The sequence below is a fragment of the Saccopteryx bilineata genome, chromosome X, assembly GCF_036850765.1.
Source record: "Saccopteryx bilineata isolate mSacBil1 chromosome X, mSacBil1_pri_phased_curated, whole genome shotgun sequence".
NCBI lineage: Eukaryota > Metazoa > Chordata > Mammalia > Chiroptera > Emballonuridae > Saccopteryx > Saccopteryx bilineata.
In genome coordinates this window covers 59,668,978-59,685,301 of record NC_089502.1, presented here as the reverse complement: position 1 = coordinate 59,685,301, position 16,324 = coordinate 59,668,978, and positions in this window count along the sequence as shown.

Sequence of the window (16,324 nt, the reverse complement as noted above, 5' to 3'; positions counted from 1 at the left end):
ATGCTCCCCATCGGGTACAAAGCTGCACCAAATTCGGCTAAGGAAGGAATGTCAGAAAAAGAAGCAGAGAGCGGAAGGGGAGGCTTAACTGTCTTTGTACGCTTTTTTTTCCTTTTAACGTTACATTCATTGTTTTTGTAATCCGGAAATGCAGCCAAGCCATTTTTCATTTGACATTTAAAAATGAAGTCGTAAAAATAACAGAAGACTCATTTTTTACATTACTTTTTCACCTCATTAAAAAATGTTTTCTAGCTGCTATGAATGATTTCGCAGCTTTCAAAACAGACTAGTAATTATTGGCATTTTAAATACAAAATCTTCCTAAACAAAACCAACATGTTTTCAATGTGATCTATAAATTTATCTTTGGAAAGACATTCTGTTTTCCAATCTTGGCAGTTTTCCACAGGTGATTTAATGCCTTTTGAAATTCTGGCAGAACTCATGATCTTGTGTCAGGTATCTGGGAATTTCTAGATCATCCTAGGTAACTCCTGGATGATTGAATGTAGGTCCAGCTCCAGATGAACCCAGTGCCTGAAAACTAGTGACTTCCCAGATGAACCTGTTTTCCATTCAAGGGATTTTATTTGGATTTTACATAAGCAGGTGGGGTCAAAGCAGTCTGTCTCATCACACCCCGGAAAGGACCAACTGCTACCCTACTGATGGAAATGAGGCTAAGCAGGTGGTTTTCATTTCATCATAACGCTGGTGAGATAGCTCTGGTACATGCCATTCATGTAGTATATCACCCTAGCAATAGTCAGTGTTCAGCATGTTCCAGTGGAGATAGCTGTGAGGGTCTGTGGGTATCTGGAAATTACTGTAATCCCCTGACATCCATGTCATTTTTCCCTCACAAAAAGCAGAGTTTACAAGAGCCCAAGCAGTTGCCAGGGAAAAGAAGCTTTTTGTTACATTTTTACTGCACCACCCATACAAGCTCCTCAAAATAATCCCAGAACTCAAGGACAAATTATGCAGAATTTAGTCTCTGGACCTCCAACTTTCCCCACTGGGGAGTCATACTTTAAATATAAACCCTTCAGGCAGCCCCTTTCTTTGAATGTTGAAATATATTTTTTCAGGAAGCTCCCCATGTGAGAGGCCCCTGGGTGTGGGGAGACCCCTCTAGGAGGTGAACCAGAGAGCCCAGAATGACATAGAAACTTACTAATAATTTTTCAGAACTCAGTCGCCCATGACCAATTTATGTTCTCCACCCAAGGGAAGGATTCAGATATTGATCACATAAACATTTAAAACTTTTGTAAAGTAAAAAACAAACCCATAAGCATAGGATGTCAAATGGCTAATTAGGAATAATCTGAAAATGCTTACCAATCGTTAATAAAACAACCCAATAGAAAAATGTGTTCACAACATAAATGGATTTGTTCACAGAAAAGAAATACAAATTATTGATAAATATGAAAAGATGCTCAATTTCAAAGAAATGCAAGTTGAAACAACTATGTATTACGATGTTTCAGCTAGGAGTTTGTCAAAATTTAGAAATGTGATATTGTTTACTGGTTTGTGGGGAAGTGAGTACTCCCACACTCTGTTGGAGGGAGATACTCTGATGCAACCTTTTACCAGAGAGCAATTTGCCAAAATCTATTAAACGATATATACAAGGTGGAGCAAAAGTAGGTTACAGTTGTTCATATGTGTTGGTCAAGTAAGTTTGTAAACATGATATATATGTTTGCTCGCTTATAGTTTGCATTGAGTGTGGGGGACAGGCTGTAAGCAGGCAGGGTCCTTATAACCTAAGGCTTAGTTTCAAAACTAAACTTTTCCCCACATCCTTGACTGTTGCATGTTGTGTGGTGGTGCACTTTCATGAGGAATTCCATTATGCCTTTGATAAATGACTTTGTATTAGAGACTTTCTTGTTTGTATATTGGATTAAAGATTTTGATTTCTAGACTATAAAATGGGGCAGAGGAGCCCATGCTGGAGGAGAGCAGAGAACGCCACATGGAGGAGAGGAGAAGCAGCCAAGATGGCGGAGGGCTGAAAGAGAAGTCAGTTTGTGCAGAGTCTGAGCAGAGAGAAGGAGATGAGGAACAGAGGTGAATAAGGCTGGTGAGGTAGAAACCTTTGATTCTAGGAAACTCGGATAAGTCAGTGGATTTGGGAGCCCTGAATGGAAAGGAAAGTGTTTTCCCACTGTGTGTATTTCTGTCCCGCTGGGTGCGAACTAGGATTAAAGATGATGGCCCACCAGTTCTCGGCTCCATTGTTTCACTATGTCTGTCCAAATCAAATGCGAACCTGCCCAGGCCAGGCAGCTGTGATGGTGGCCGTGGCTACTGGCTTTACAATATGGAAAATAATATAATAATTAATAAATAATAATATAAGAATAAACTGTTTCTTGTACTCACAACTGTAAATCTACTTTTACCCCAATCTTCTGTATAATGGCCCACAAAGTCTTTGACCCAGCAATTCTATTATATATATATATAATGGATATCTATCACAGTGATTGTAAAGGTTAAAAAATTGAATCAACATAAAATGCCCGTTAATAAGAGAAAGATTAAATACATTTTATTTTTTTAATAATTATTTTATTTTATTTTATTTTATTTTTACAGAGACAGAGAGAGAGTCAGAGAGAGGGATAAATAGGGACAGACAGACAAGAACGGAGAGAGATGAGAAGCATCAATCATCAGTTTTTCCTTCTGACTCCTTAGTTGTTCATTGATTGCTTTCTCATACGTGCCTTGACGGTGGGCCTTCAGCAGACCGAGTAACCCCTTGCTCATGCCAGCAACCTTGAGTCCAAGCTGGTGAGCTTTTTGCTCAAGCCAGATGAGCCCTTGCTCAAGCTGGCGACCTCAGGGTCTCGAACCTGGGATAGTTCGATGCTCTATCCACTGCGCCACTGCCTGGTCAGGCAGATTAAATACATTTTAAATACATTATGTTAAGTGTATAGAATATGGTTGATTTAAAAAGATGTAGCTCTGTATGCTGATTAAAAGGTACTTAGGGCATTTTATTATATCTGTTTATTTTCTGTAACTACACACACATTTCACAAAAATGCACTCTAGTATAAGATTCAAACACAGAAAAAGCACAAGTACAGTAGCCCCCCTTCACAATGGAGGGTATGTTCCAAGACCTCCAGTGCATGCCTTTAAAACCTCAGATAGCCTGACCAGGCGGTGGCGCAGTGGATAGAGCAACGGACTGGGATGCTGAGGATCCAGGTTCGAGACCCCGAGGTTGCCAGCTTGAGTGCGAGCTCATCTGGTGTGAGCAAAAACTCACCAGCTTTGACCCAAGGTCGCTGGCTGGAGCAAGGGGTTACTCGGTCTGCTGAAGGCCTGCAGTCAAGGCACATATGAGAAAGCAATCAATGAACAACTAAAGTGTCACAATGCACAACAAAAAACTAATGATTGATGCTTCTCATCTCTTTCTGTCCCTGTCTATTCCTCTCTCTGACTCTCTCTCTGTCTCTGTAAAAAAAAAAAAAAAAAAAAAAAAAAAAAAAAAAAAAAAAAAACCACCGCAGAACGCTATAAAGACTGTTTTTTCTTATATGTAGATACCTATGATAAAATTTAATTTATGAATTAGGCACAGTAAGAGATGATCAACAACAATAATAAATAGGGCAATTATAACAATGCATTATAATAAAAGTTTATGTGGCTGTGGCCATTATTAAGTAAAATAAGGGTTACTATAACACAAGCATCTGATAACCTAAGTGACTAACAGTTGAAAAGCATACACAGGCCCTGGCCGGTTGGCTCAGTGGTAGAGCGTCGGCCTGGCGTGTGGAAGTCCCAGGTTCGATTCCCGGCCAGGGCACACAGGAGAAGCGCCCATCTGCTTCTCCACCCTCCCCCTCTCCTTCCTCTCTGTCTCTCTCTTCCCCTCCCGCAGCCAAGGCTCCATTGGAGCAAAGATGGCCCGGTCGCTGAGGATGGCTCCATGGCCTCTGCCTCAGGTGCTAGAATGGCTCTGGTCACAACAGAGCGACTCCCTGGATGGGCAGAGCATCGCCCCTTGGTGGGCATGCTGGGTGGATCCCGGTCAGGCGCATGTGGGATTCTGTCTGAGTGCCTCCCCGTTTCCAGCTTCAGAAAAATACAAAAAAAAAAAAAAATAGAAAAAAAAATTAGAAAAGCATACACAGCTTGGATACGCTGGGCAGAGGGATGATTTATATCCTAGGCTGGACGGAACAGGAAGCCTGAAGATTTTATCACACTACTCAGAACAGCACGCAATTTAAAACCTATAAATTTTTTAACTCCTGGAATTTTCTATATTTTTAGACCATGGTTCACTGGAGGTAACTGAAACCATGGAAAGTGAAACCCAAGAAACTACTCTTATGTATATATAGGGCTTGGTGCTATCTATGGTTTTAGGCATCCACTGGGGACCTTGGGACTTTATCTACCCCAGATAAGGGGGAAGTACTGTATATTACTGCCTCAATAGCACACTTTTAATTGGTATAGTTGGTTAGCAAGTTTTGGTGCCTGAGAGGACAAATCCTTCATTACATTGACTTTTCAAACTGTTTTTGGATTTGCTTGAGCATTTCATGTGAAGTTCCAAGCTTCATTTTTTTTAAATATCTTGTTGAACTTTTATTAAGATTGCATTGAATTTATAGATTAACTTGGGGAATAATTATAGTCATAGTAATAAATTATTTTCATCCAGGGTCATGTAGTATTTTTTAAGTTTATTCATATCTTCTTTTGTGCCCTTCAGTAAAATTGTATACTTTTCATGCAGATTTTACATATTTCTTATTAGTTATATTTTCAGAGATTTCATAATTCTGTTAACATTTTGATTGGTGGATTTTTGTACATGATATTCTTTCCTCTTTTTTTATGAAAATAATTTGTTTTTATTAAATCATGCATATTCATTATAACAAAGCAATGCAGCAAATTACAAAAAAGAAAGGTAAAATATCACACAGATTCCAGCACCATCAAACTTTCAAACAACAATCAAACTTCCTGGAACATTATATATTCTTTAGATCTGAACACTTCACCTGACCGGGCGGTGGCGCAGTGGATAGAGCGTCAGACTGAGATGTGGAGGACCCAGGTTTGAGATTCCAAGGTTGCTGGCTCAAGCAGGGGGTGACTCAGTCTACTGTAGCCCCTGCCCTGGGTCAAGGCACATAAGAGAAAGCAATCAATATAATATCGCCTTACTTTCCTTTAATTTCTTCTTTTTCATCTTCAGTCAATGTGATTGTCTCAAGCCCTTCCTCTGTCTATAACTCCAGTTTTAGCCACATTTTTATTTTAGCTGTTTATAATTTATTATTTCTATAATAATGTTTTGGGGCCTAATTGGTTTCTTAGTTTACAATCTTTTAAATCTATTTCTGCTGTTTATCATCTCATCTTTGAGCCCTTGTTTTGTTAAGCACATACTCTTATTAAGTTATCTTATAGCTTAAAGTACTTAAAGATTTCTTTCTGTGCCTTAGGGTATGTTTTCTTCTTATTTCGGTTCTTCCGTCTTTCACATACTGTTTCTTATATAGCTTCCTAGGGACTAGGCAAGGTTAAGAAACCAGCCACACTGCACCATGATACATGATACTCCACTCTGGAATTTCCTGTTTTGTTTTGTTTTTCACTTACTTGTGTATTTTTGAAGTTTTGGTATTTGGTATGTGTCACATTCCTTGTTTGGTTGCTACTCATAACCCCCACTCCACCCACAGTGTTGTTTAAGTGCATTTTGTTTTTCATGAGAACAGATTCTCTGAGGCGGTGTCTTTTCTTTTCTAACACAGAAACTTCTTCTAATTCATTTTCTAGTCAGTTGCTCGTTACTGCTGCAGGATAAGGCTACAAATTTTGTATGTTGCTCTTATATCAGAGCTCCCTAATGAATCTTTATTATTAGTTCTAAAAGTTTGTCATATGATTTTCTAGAGAGACAATTACATTGTTAATGACAGTTTAGTATTTTCCTCTACATTTTATACTGCCCATTCCTTCTTTGTAGCTAATGCATCAAACAAGAACTTCAGAATAATGTTGACTAACTAGTAAAGGTGATAACAGAGTCTGGCTCCTGACTGTAATGGGAATGCTTAGTGTTTCACCATAAGTACAATGTTTCTATACATCTCTGGCATAAGCCCTTTGCCAAGTTAGGTAATTTTCCTCTGTTGGGCAGATAGAGTATATTATGCTCACTTTGTTAAATATGACGCTGCCCACAAAGAGGCCGTTGCCCAGGTGATATTAATGTGTGTTGAGAATCCTTGTAGCCTGGGGCTTGGTTTTGGGATTAAGCCTTTCCCACTCCATTTTGATGTGGGGTGGTACAATCCAATCATGCTTCAGAAGTGACTTTGTATTAGAAACTTCCCTAATTTGTATATTGGATTAGAGGTTGTGAAGCTACAGTATAAAGTGGGGGCGGAACGGGAGTTTGCTCTCTTGGTTCCTGAGATTATCATTAGAAGAGAGAGCAGAGGAGAGCAGAGAAAAGGCCACGTGGAGGAGGCCAGGAGAAGCAGCTAAGATGGCGGAGTGCTGAGTGAGATGCCAGTTTGTGTGCAGTTTGTATCTGGGATAAGGAAGGAAATGGGGAACTGAGGAGAATAAGGCTGGTGAGCTAGAAACCTTTGATTCTAGGAAACTCGGATAAGTCAGTGGCTTTGTGAGCACTGAATGTGACTGGGTTTTGGAGCCCAGTGTGTATTTTTACTTGCCCGCCGGGTGCAAGCTAGAATTAAAGACTATGGCCCACCAGTTTGTGGCTCCATTGTTTCTTTACCGACTGTCCGAATCCAATGCGAACCTGCATGGGCCAGGCTGCTTTGATAGTGGCCCTGGCCATGCCTCCTGGCTTTACATCCTCTATTCCTAGAATACTAAGAGTTATTATCAGAAATGGGTGTTTTATTTCAACAGATATTTTGTGGTACTTATTAATATTTTGTTGGGCAGATAAAATATATTATGCTCACTTTGTTGAAGATGGCGCTGCCCACGTGGAGGCCGTTGCCCAGGTGATATTAATGTGTGTCTCTGTGGGCTGTGGGCAGGCAGAATCCTTGGAGCCTGGGGCTTGGTTTTGGGATTAAGCCTTTCCCACCCTTTTTGATGTGGGGTGGTACAATTCCATCATGCCCCAGATAAGTGATTTTGGATTAGAGACTTCTCTATTTTGTATATTGGATTAAAAGGTTTTGATTTCTACAATATAAAATGGGGGCAGAACGGGAGCTTGCTCTTTCGGTTCCTGAGATTATCATTAGAGGAGAGAGCAGAGAGGAGAGGAGAAAAAGGCCACGTGGAGGAGGCCAGGAGAAGCAGCCAAGATGGCAGAGTGTTGAGTGAGAAGCCAGTTTGTGCAGAGTTTGTGCAGGGAGAAGGAAGGAGACGGGGAACAGAGGCGAATAAGTCTGGTGAGCTAGAAACCTTTGATTCTAGGAAACTCGGATAAGTCAGTAGCTTTGTGAGCCCTGAATGTGAGTGGGTTTTGGAGCCCAGTTTGTGTTTTTACTTGCCCGCAGGTGCAAGCTAGGATTAAACATAATGGCCCATCAGTGTTGGGCAGATAAAATGTATTATGCTCACTTTGTTAAAGAGGCCGTTGCCCAGGTGATATTAATGTGTGTTGAGAATCCTTGTAGCCTGGGGCTTGGTTTTGGGATTAAGCCTTTCCCACCCATTTTGATGTGGGGTGGTACAATCCAATCATGCCTCAGAGAAGTGACTGTATTAGAGACTTCCCTATTTTGTATATTGGATTAAGGGTTTGGATTTCTACACTATAAAATAGGGACGGAGCGGAACCTTGCTCTCTTGGTTCCTGAGATTATCATTAGAAGAGAGAGCAGAGGAGAGCAGAGAAAGGCCACGTGGAGGAGGCCAGGAGAAGCAGCCAAGATGGTGGAGTGCTGAGTGAGATGCCAGTTTGTGTAGAGTTTGTATTTGGGATAAGGAAGGAGATGGGGAACAGAGGTGAATAAGTCTGGTGAGCTAGAAACCTTTGATTCTAGGAAACTCGGATAAGTCAGTAGCTTTGTGAGCACTGAATATGAGTGGGTTTTGGAGCCCAGTGTGTATTTTTACTTGCCCGCCGGGTGCAAGCTAGAATTAAAGACTATGGCTCATCAATTTTTGGCTCCGCTGTTTCTTTACCGACTGTCCGAATCCAATGCGAACCTGCATGGGCCAGGCTGCTGTGATAGTGGCCCTGGCCCTGCCTGCTGGCTTTACAATCAGTTTTTGGCTCCATTGTTTTTTTACTGACTGTCCGAATCCAATGCGAACCTGCATGGGCCGGGCTGCTGTGATCATGGTGGTCCTGGCTACTGGCTTTACATATTTTAAATATGATTTTAATGTATTTTAATATAGGGGACAGCATTGAAACTATTTAAATATTGAACCATACTTGAATTCTTGAAAAAAATCTCACATGGTAATGAGTATTTTTTTAGTACACTGCTGGATTTCAGTTTGCTAATATTTGATTTCCCATTTTTGCTCAGGTGCAATGATGAGATTAGTTTATAGTTTCCTTTTTTTGTGTGCTATCCTTTACAATTTTTGGTATTAGGATTATACTAGCTATGTAAAATAAATGGTGAAGTTTTCTATGTTCTGGAAATAGTTTATATAACAAGAGAATTTCCTACTCTTTGAAGGCTGGAAGAACTTTGCTAGAAAACCAGCTGAAAATGGTCATTGTCTTCCCCCCCCCCTTTATTTGTTTTTTAAGAAGATCTTTATCTTCCAAAATACTTTATTTTTATTGGTTTATTCAGGTTTTTACTACATCTTCTTGAGCCAATTTTGACAACTATGTGTTCTTAAAATATTTTCCTATGTCTTATTTGTAATTATGATTTCTAATGTTTATTTTCTCTTATTAGATTTGCAATTTTTTCTCAAAGGACAAGTTCGGCTTTTATTTATTAATTGTACTATGATTTTTTTATTTCTTATCTTTTAAATTATTTTTTATTTTTATTATTTTTTCTTCTTTTTAGATTCATGTCATTTTTTATATTTTTAAAAAATTAATTTATTTTCCAATTATAGTTGACATACAATATTATATTCTTGATTTGAGTGCTTAGGTCATTTATCTTAAATCTTTCTCTTTTTTTCTATCTTAAATCATTGTTTTCTAATATGTATTTGAGTTTAAATATTTTTTTTTAATTTTTATTTATTTATTCATTTTAGAGGAGGGAGAGAGAGAGATTGAGAGAGAGAGAGAGAAGGGGGGAGAGCAGGAAGCCTCAACTCCCATAAGTGCCTTGACCGGGCAAGCCCAGGGTTTCGAACCGGCAACCTCAGCATTCCAGGTCAACGCTTTATCCACTGCGCCACCACAGGTCAGGCTATGTATTTGAGTTTATAAATTATCCTCTTGTAATTTCTCTAACCACATTCCTCAGGTTTTACCTCTGGTGTTGTCATTATCATTCTCATCTACATAATATAAAATGATTCCCCACCCCACCCCTTTTTTTTAGAAATAGAGGGAGAGAGAGAGAGAGAGAGAGAGAGAGAGAGAGAGAGAGAGGAACATAGAGCTGTTCCTGTATGTGCCCTGACTGGGAATGGAACCAGCAACCTCTGCTTCAGGAGAACACTCCAACCAAGCTAACCAGCCAGGGCTTATTTATTTATTTATTTATTCATTCATTCATTCATTCATTCATTCATTCATTTTTTAAGAGAGAGAGAGACAGAGAGAGGAGGGAGAAAGAGGGGAGAGAGAAGGGAAACATTCATTTGTTGTTCCATTCAGTCATGTATTCATTGGTTGCTTTTGTATATGCTCTGACTGGGGATCGAACCCACAACCTTGTCATTTCAGGAAGATGCTCTAACCAAGTGAGCTAATCAGCTAGAGCTGATGATTTTTATTTAAGCTTTAATCCAACACTCATTTAGAAAAGTCGTTTTTCATTTTGGATTTGGTGGGAATTCTTTGTATTAATGTTGAATTTTATTTCATCACATCATGTTGCCTCCACTTCAAGCCGTTCTTTAATCATGCAATTTAAAATATTTTTTCCAGCTCTGGCTGGGTAACTCTGTTCGTTCTACCCTTGTCCCCTATGTCAATGTTGAGGTTTCAATCTCTAGTCAGGGCACATACAAGAATCAACCAATAAATGCATAAATGGGTTGTAAAGCCAGAAGCCACGGCCACTATCACAGCAGCCCGGCCCATGCAGGTTCGCATTGGATTCGGACAGTCGGTAAAGAAACAATGGAGCCACAAACTGAAGGGCCATCATTTTTAATCCTAGCTTTCACCTGGCGAGCAAGTAAAAACACACACTGGGCTCCAAAACCCACTCACATTCAGTGCTCACAAAGCTACTGACTTACCCGAGTTTCCTAGAATCAAAGGTTTCTAGCTCACCAGACTTATTCACCTCTGTTCCCCATCTCCTTCCTTCTCCCTGCACAAACTCTGCACTAACTAACTGGCTTCTCACTCAACACTCCACCATATTGGCTGCTTCTCCTGGCCTCCTCCACGTGGCCTTTCTCTGCTCTCTCATGCTAATCTCAGGAACCAAGAGAGAAAGCTCCCATTCTGCCCCCACTTTACAGTGCAGAAATCCAAACCCTCAATCCAACACACACAATAGGGAAGTCTCCAACACAAAGTCACTTCTCTGAGGCATGATGGGACTGCACCACCCCACATCAAAAAGGGTGGGAAAGACCCAATCCCAAAACCAAGCCCCAGGCTACAACGATCCTGCCTGCCCCCAACACACATCAATATCACCTGGGCAACGGCCTCCACGTGGACAGCGCCATCCTCAACAAAGTGAGCATAATACATTTTATCTGCCCAACATGGGTGCAGCAGTAAATTGATGTTTCTCTCTGCCTTCTTCTTTCTCTCTCTAAAAAAAAAAAAAAAATCAATAAAACACAATAAATATTTGCTAAATAAATAAATAATTTGGCTCAGAGGTAGATTGTTGGCCCAGTGTGTAGATGTCCAGGACTTGATTCTCGGTTAGGGCACACAGGAGAAACAACCATCTGCTTCTTCATCCCTCCTCCTCTCCTTTCTTTCTCTTTCTCTCTCTCTCTCTCTCTCTCTCCCCACCTCCCCTGCTCAACTGGCAAGTTGGCCTCAGGAGCTGAGGATATCTCTGTGGCCTTGCCTCAGGCACTAAAAAACGTCTTGGTTGCTGAGCAAAGGAGCAAGAGCCCCAGATGGGCAGAGCACTGCCCCCTAGTGGGCATGTTTGGTGGATTCCAGTTGGGGCATATGTGGGAGTCTGTCTCTCTGTTTCCCTACCTCTCACTAAAAATAATAAAAATAAAATAAATAAATATTAATAAATATAAACCCTATGGTGATTATTTCTATTTTTTTTTAGAAATTGGGATTTAGCCCTGGCCGGTTGGCTCAGTGGTAGAGCGTCAGCCTGACATGCGGGGGACCTGGGTTCAATTCCCGGCCAGGGCACATAGGAGAAGCGCCCATTTGCTTCACACCCCCCTCCTTCCTCTCTGTCTCTCTCTTCCCCTCCCACAGCCAAGGCTCCATTGGAGCAAAGATGGCCCGGGCGCTGGGGATGGCTACTTGGCTGCTGCCCCAGGCGCTAGAGTGGCTCTGGTCGCGGCAGAGCGAAGCCCCCGAGGGGCAGGGCATCGCCCCCTGGTGGGCAGAGCATCGCCCCTGGTGGGCGTGCCGGGTGGATCCCGGTCGGGCGCTTGCGGGAGTCTGTCTGGCTGTCTCTCCCCATTTCCAGCTTCAGAAAAATACAAAAAAAAAAAAAAAAAAGAAAGAAATTGGGATTTAACTGTTGAATGAGCATTTTCTAATATGTACATAAATTCTGTAAATTAAGTGCATTTGAAAAACTATTTTGTTGTGTGCAAAGTTGTTCATATTACAGAGATTAGTTAAAGCTTATTGATTGTTCCAGTCTACCTGAATCATTACCAGCTAGAAGCAGCGGTCATTGGGACTTGGACGTGAGCTGCAAAGTATAGAATTGTGACAACAATTCCAGTGCCATGTGGACTTTTCCTGGATGTGGACTTTTCCTGGACTCCTGCTCCTTGTGACAGCTCCTAACAGATTGAACTGGAGTTGGGTTGCATTTTTCAGGGATTTGGCATGGTGTTGGGGCCAACTTGGACTTGGTGAACATGTTAAGGACACTACTCTTTTATGGATTCTTGCTATATTGGCCAAGAGTTTGCTTAAAGGCTTTAATCATTGTAAAAAAAAATGGAAGACTAGATAAAGAAGATGTGGCGCATATACACCATGGTATACTATTCAGCCATAAGAAATGATGACATCGGATCACTTACAACAAAATGGTGAGATCTTGATAACATTATACGGAGTGAAATAAGTAAATAAAAAAAAAACAAAAAACAAGAACTGCAGGATTCCATACTTTGGTGGGACATAAAAACGAGACTAAGAGACATGGACAAGAGTGTGGTGGTTACGGGGGGTGGGGGGAGGGAAGGAAGGAGAGGGGGAGGGGGAGGGGTGGGGTACAAAGAAAACTAGATAGAAGGTGACGCGGAGGACAATCTCTCTTTGGGTGATGGGTATGCAACAGAATTGAATGACAAGATAACCTGGACATGTTTTCTTTGAATATATGTAACCTGATTTATTGATGTCACCCCATTAAAATAAAAATTTATTTATAAAAAAATAATAATAATAATAAAGGCTGTTACTCTGGTCAAAAAAAAAAAAAGCTTGTTGATTGCATAACCCAAATCTTCTATATACTTTCTAATCTGTGGATTACTGAAAGAGATATGATAAATCTTTCACTATTATTGTGAATTTACCCACTTATCCTTATATATATAGCATATTTTTAATTTATTCATTTTAGAGAGGAGGGAGGGAGAGAGAGAGAGAGAAAGAGAGAAAGGGAGGAGGAGCAGGAAGCATCAACTCCCATATATGCCTTGACCAGACATGTGCAGGGTTTTGAACCGGCAACCTCAGTGTTCCCAGGTCGATGCTTTATCCACTGTGCCACCAGAGGTCAGGCCTATTTATAGCATATTTTGCATTGCACATTTTGAAACTATATCATTAATTACACAAACATCATAACTTCTCTGTTTTCTATGTAACATAACCATACCTCTTTGATTTTCTTCTTTGTCCCTTTTAGTACTTTCTGTCTGAAATTTTATTCTGCTTCACATTAATAATGCTACATTTGCTTTGTTTTCATTTTCATTAGTTTGTCCTGGTTTATCACTTCATTTAATACAATATAGAGGTGAGTTTTTATTTTTATGTTTAGCACAATCTGAAAATCTCAATCTCCTTTAAAGTGAATTTAACCTGTTCACATTGTGATTATCATGTGTGGATTTATTCCTGTTACCTGTTTTTACATTTTCTATTTACCATGTTTTTTGTTCTCCTCCTCCCATGCTGTATGTTGGATCAATTTATTTTACCTACCGTGGTCTGGAGGTTATTACATTCTATTTTTATTCCACCAACTTTGTCAATCCTGATAACTTTTTCTTTTGCAAATACTAAGAAGGCTTGATTTCCACTATATGTTCTCTCTAAATCTGATAGCCTATTTCATATCACCTCTTTCAGAGGGACCACCGCCCAAAGGCGCATTAAGGTCGGTTGAGGCCCCAGGCACAGAAGAAAAAATTAGGCCCCTTAAAAAAAAGAGAGAGGCAGGGAAAATAAAAATACATGTTAACCATATTTTTTAAATAAATAAAAAATATTATGTACTATTCATGTTAAAATAGCACATATGAAACCAAACTTGGTGTCATTAGAAAAAAGTTTAAAGATGGGGTTTTGCGGGGCCCTTCAGAAGTCGGGGCCCAGGGTGCACACCCGCCATTAAATCCGCCTCTGCTACTGCCCCTGATATGTTTTTCACTTAACAACATATCTTGGCTAAAGGTAATACCTTTACCTTTTACTTTTCCACTAAAAATAAAAACCAAAGCCATAAGGCTTCTAGCATAAAACATAGAGGACTTCTTGATCTGGGTTCTGGCCACACAAATTATGTTCATTTTTAAAAAATTTATCAAGGTGTACACTTATGCGTTTTTCACCTTTCTGTCATATTTCCAAAGGCTTTTAAAAAGTCAGCCTCACTAGTGACCGAGAATCTGCAAATTCAAATGGTAGAGAAATATATTTTTTCATCAGAATTACAATTCTCAGTATTTGTGTAGAGGCAGAAATAAGACAGATCATTGCATGATTATCAGGAATATAAACTAGTATAAATTTATGAATAGTAGTATGAAAGCATGTATTATGGTGTTTTAAAAATGTGTACGTCTTTGAACCCAAGAATTTAATTTCTGAGAAAGCCTCCTAAGGAAATGATAAGACAAATGCACAAAGATGTAGCTACAAGTATTTTCATTGCAGTGTTGTTTATAATTCTTGGATTCTAAACTATTTGAATAGCCAGTAGAGAATGAGTTAAAGAAATCTTGATACTTTTATATAATAGACTACAGTGAGCCTTTAAAAACTAAAACAAAACCAGCCTGAACTGTGGTGGTGCAGTGGATGAAGCATAGACCTGAAACACTGAGGTTGCCAGTTCGGAGCCCCGGGCTTTCCCAGTCAAGGCACATATATGGGAGTTGATGCTTCCTGCTATCTATCTATCTATCTATCTATCTATCTATCTATCTATCTATCTATCATCTATCTATTTCTCTCCTCTCTAAAAATGAATGAACAAATAAAATCTTTAAAAAAACTAAAACAAAACCAATTATTTTATTTGAAAATGTGTTTATGATGTGCATTTTAAAAATAGGTAACAAATATGTTACCTATTTTTATAAATATGTATGTTTATAAATATAAAAATAAATATAAATATGATTTATTTCTTATTTAAATACATATAAACATATATACAAATATATCAGGAAAACCTCTAGATGAATATGTATATAAGAAAATGTCAACAAGGGTCTTCTCTGAGTAGTAAAGATTTAAATTGTGGGATTGTTTTATCCTATTTCCTTTTAATTTCCAGTTTTATTCTGTGCATGCTTGCATCATAGTTTTTAAAACTCTTCCACTATAGCAGTGGATTTTTAAATTTCTCTTTAAATGTAATCACATTTTTCTTATATTTTGAAACTATATTATTAGATGCATACAAATTTGGAATTATTGTATCTTCCTGGTGAATTGACCCTTTTATCATTATTCAATGTCCCTTTCTTTCTTTGCTAGTATTCCTTGCTTTAAAATCTATTTTATAAAAAGAAAAGCTATTTTAACTGATACTGTTATAGCTATATCAGATTTCTTTTGTAATATGTGCATGGTATCTGTTTTTCCATACTTTTATTTTCAGCCTTATGTGGTTTTATATTGAAAGTAGATCTCTTCTAAGCAGCACATAGCTTTTTTTTTTTTTTTTTTTTTTTTTTTTTTTTTTTTTTTTAAATCCAGTCTGACAAGTTCTGTCTTTTAACTGGGATGTTTAGGCTGTTTATCTATAATGTAATTACTGACATATTTGCAATTAAATCAACCATCTTACTACTGTATTTGCTTTCTATTTGCTCTGCCTATCCTGTATTACTATTTTCTCATTTCTTTTGCCCTCTTTTTGGTTGCTTGATGATTTTTTTTCAGTTTCATTATCCTCTCTATTAACTTGTTAATTATATATTCCATTACTATTCTTATACTGGTTACCTTTGAGGTTGTAAAATCCATACTAGACATTATTAAAGTAGATTTTAATATAAATAATTTTATCACATTACCCAACATAGAGTGCTCCTAAATAAATATTTGACCTCTTGCCTGTGTTCCCCACTTCCATCTAATTCCAAAGCCCTTCTTCCATAATATAGCATTACTTTGGAAGCCTAGTGGTATTGGTCCTATACCTCAGCCTTTTAACACAGATAAGGATTTTTTTTTTTTTTGTATTTTTCTGAAGCTAGAAACCGGGAGAGACAGTCAGACAGACTCCCTCATGCGCCCGACCAGGATCCACCCGGCACGCCCACCAGGGGGCGACGCTCTGCCCACCAGGGGGCGATGCTCTGCCCCTCTGGGGCATCGCTCTGCAGCAACCAGAGCCACTCTAGCGCCTGGGGCAGAGGCCAAGGAGCCATCCCCAGTGCCCGGGCCATCTTTGCTCCAATGGAGCCTCGCTGCGGGAGGGGAAGAGAGAGAGACAGAGAGGAAGGAGAGGGGGAGGGGTGGAGAAGCAAATGGGCGCTTCTCCTGTGTGCCCTGGCCGGAAATCGAACC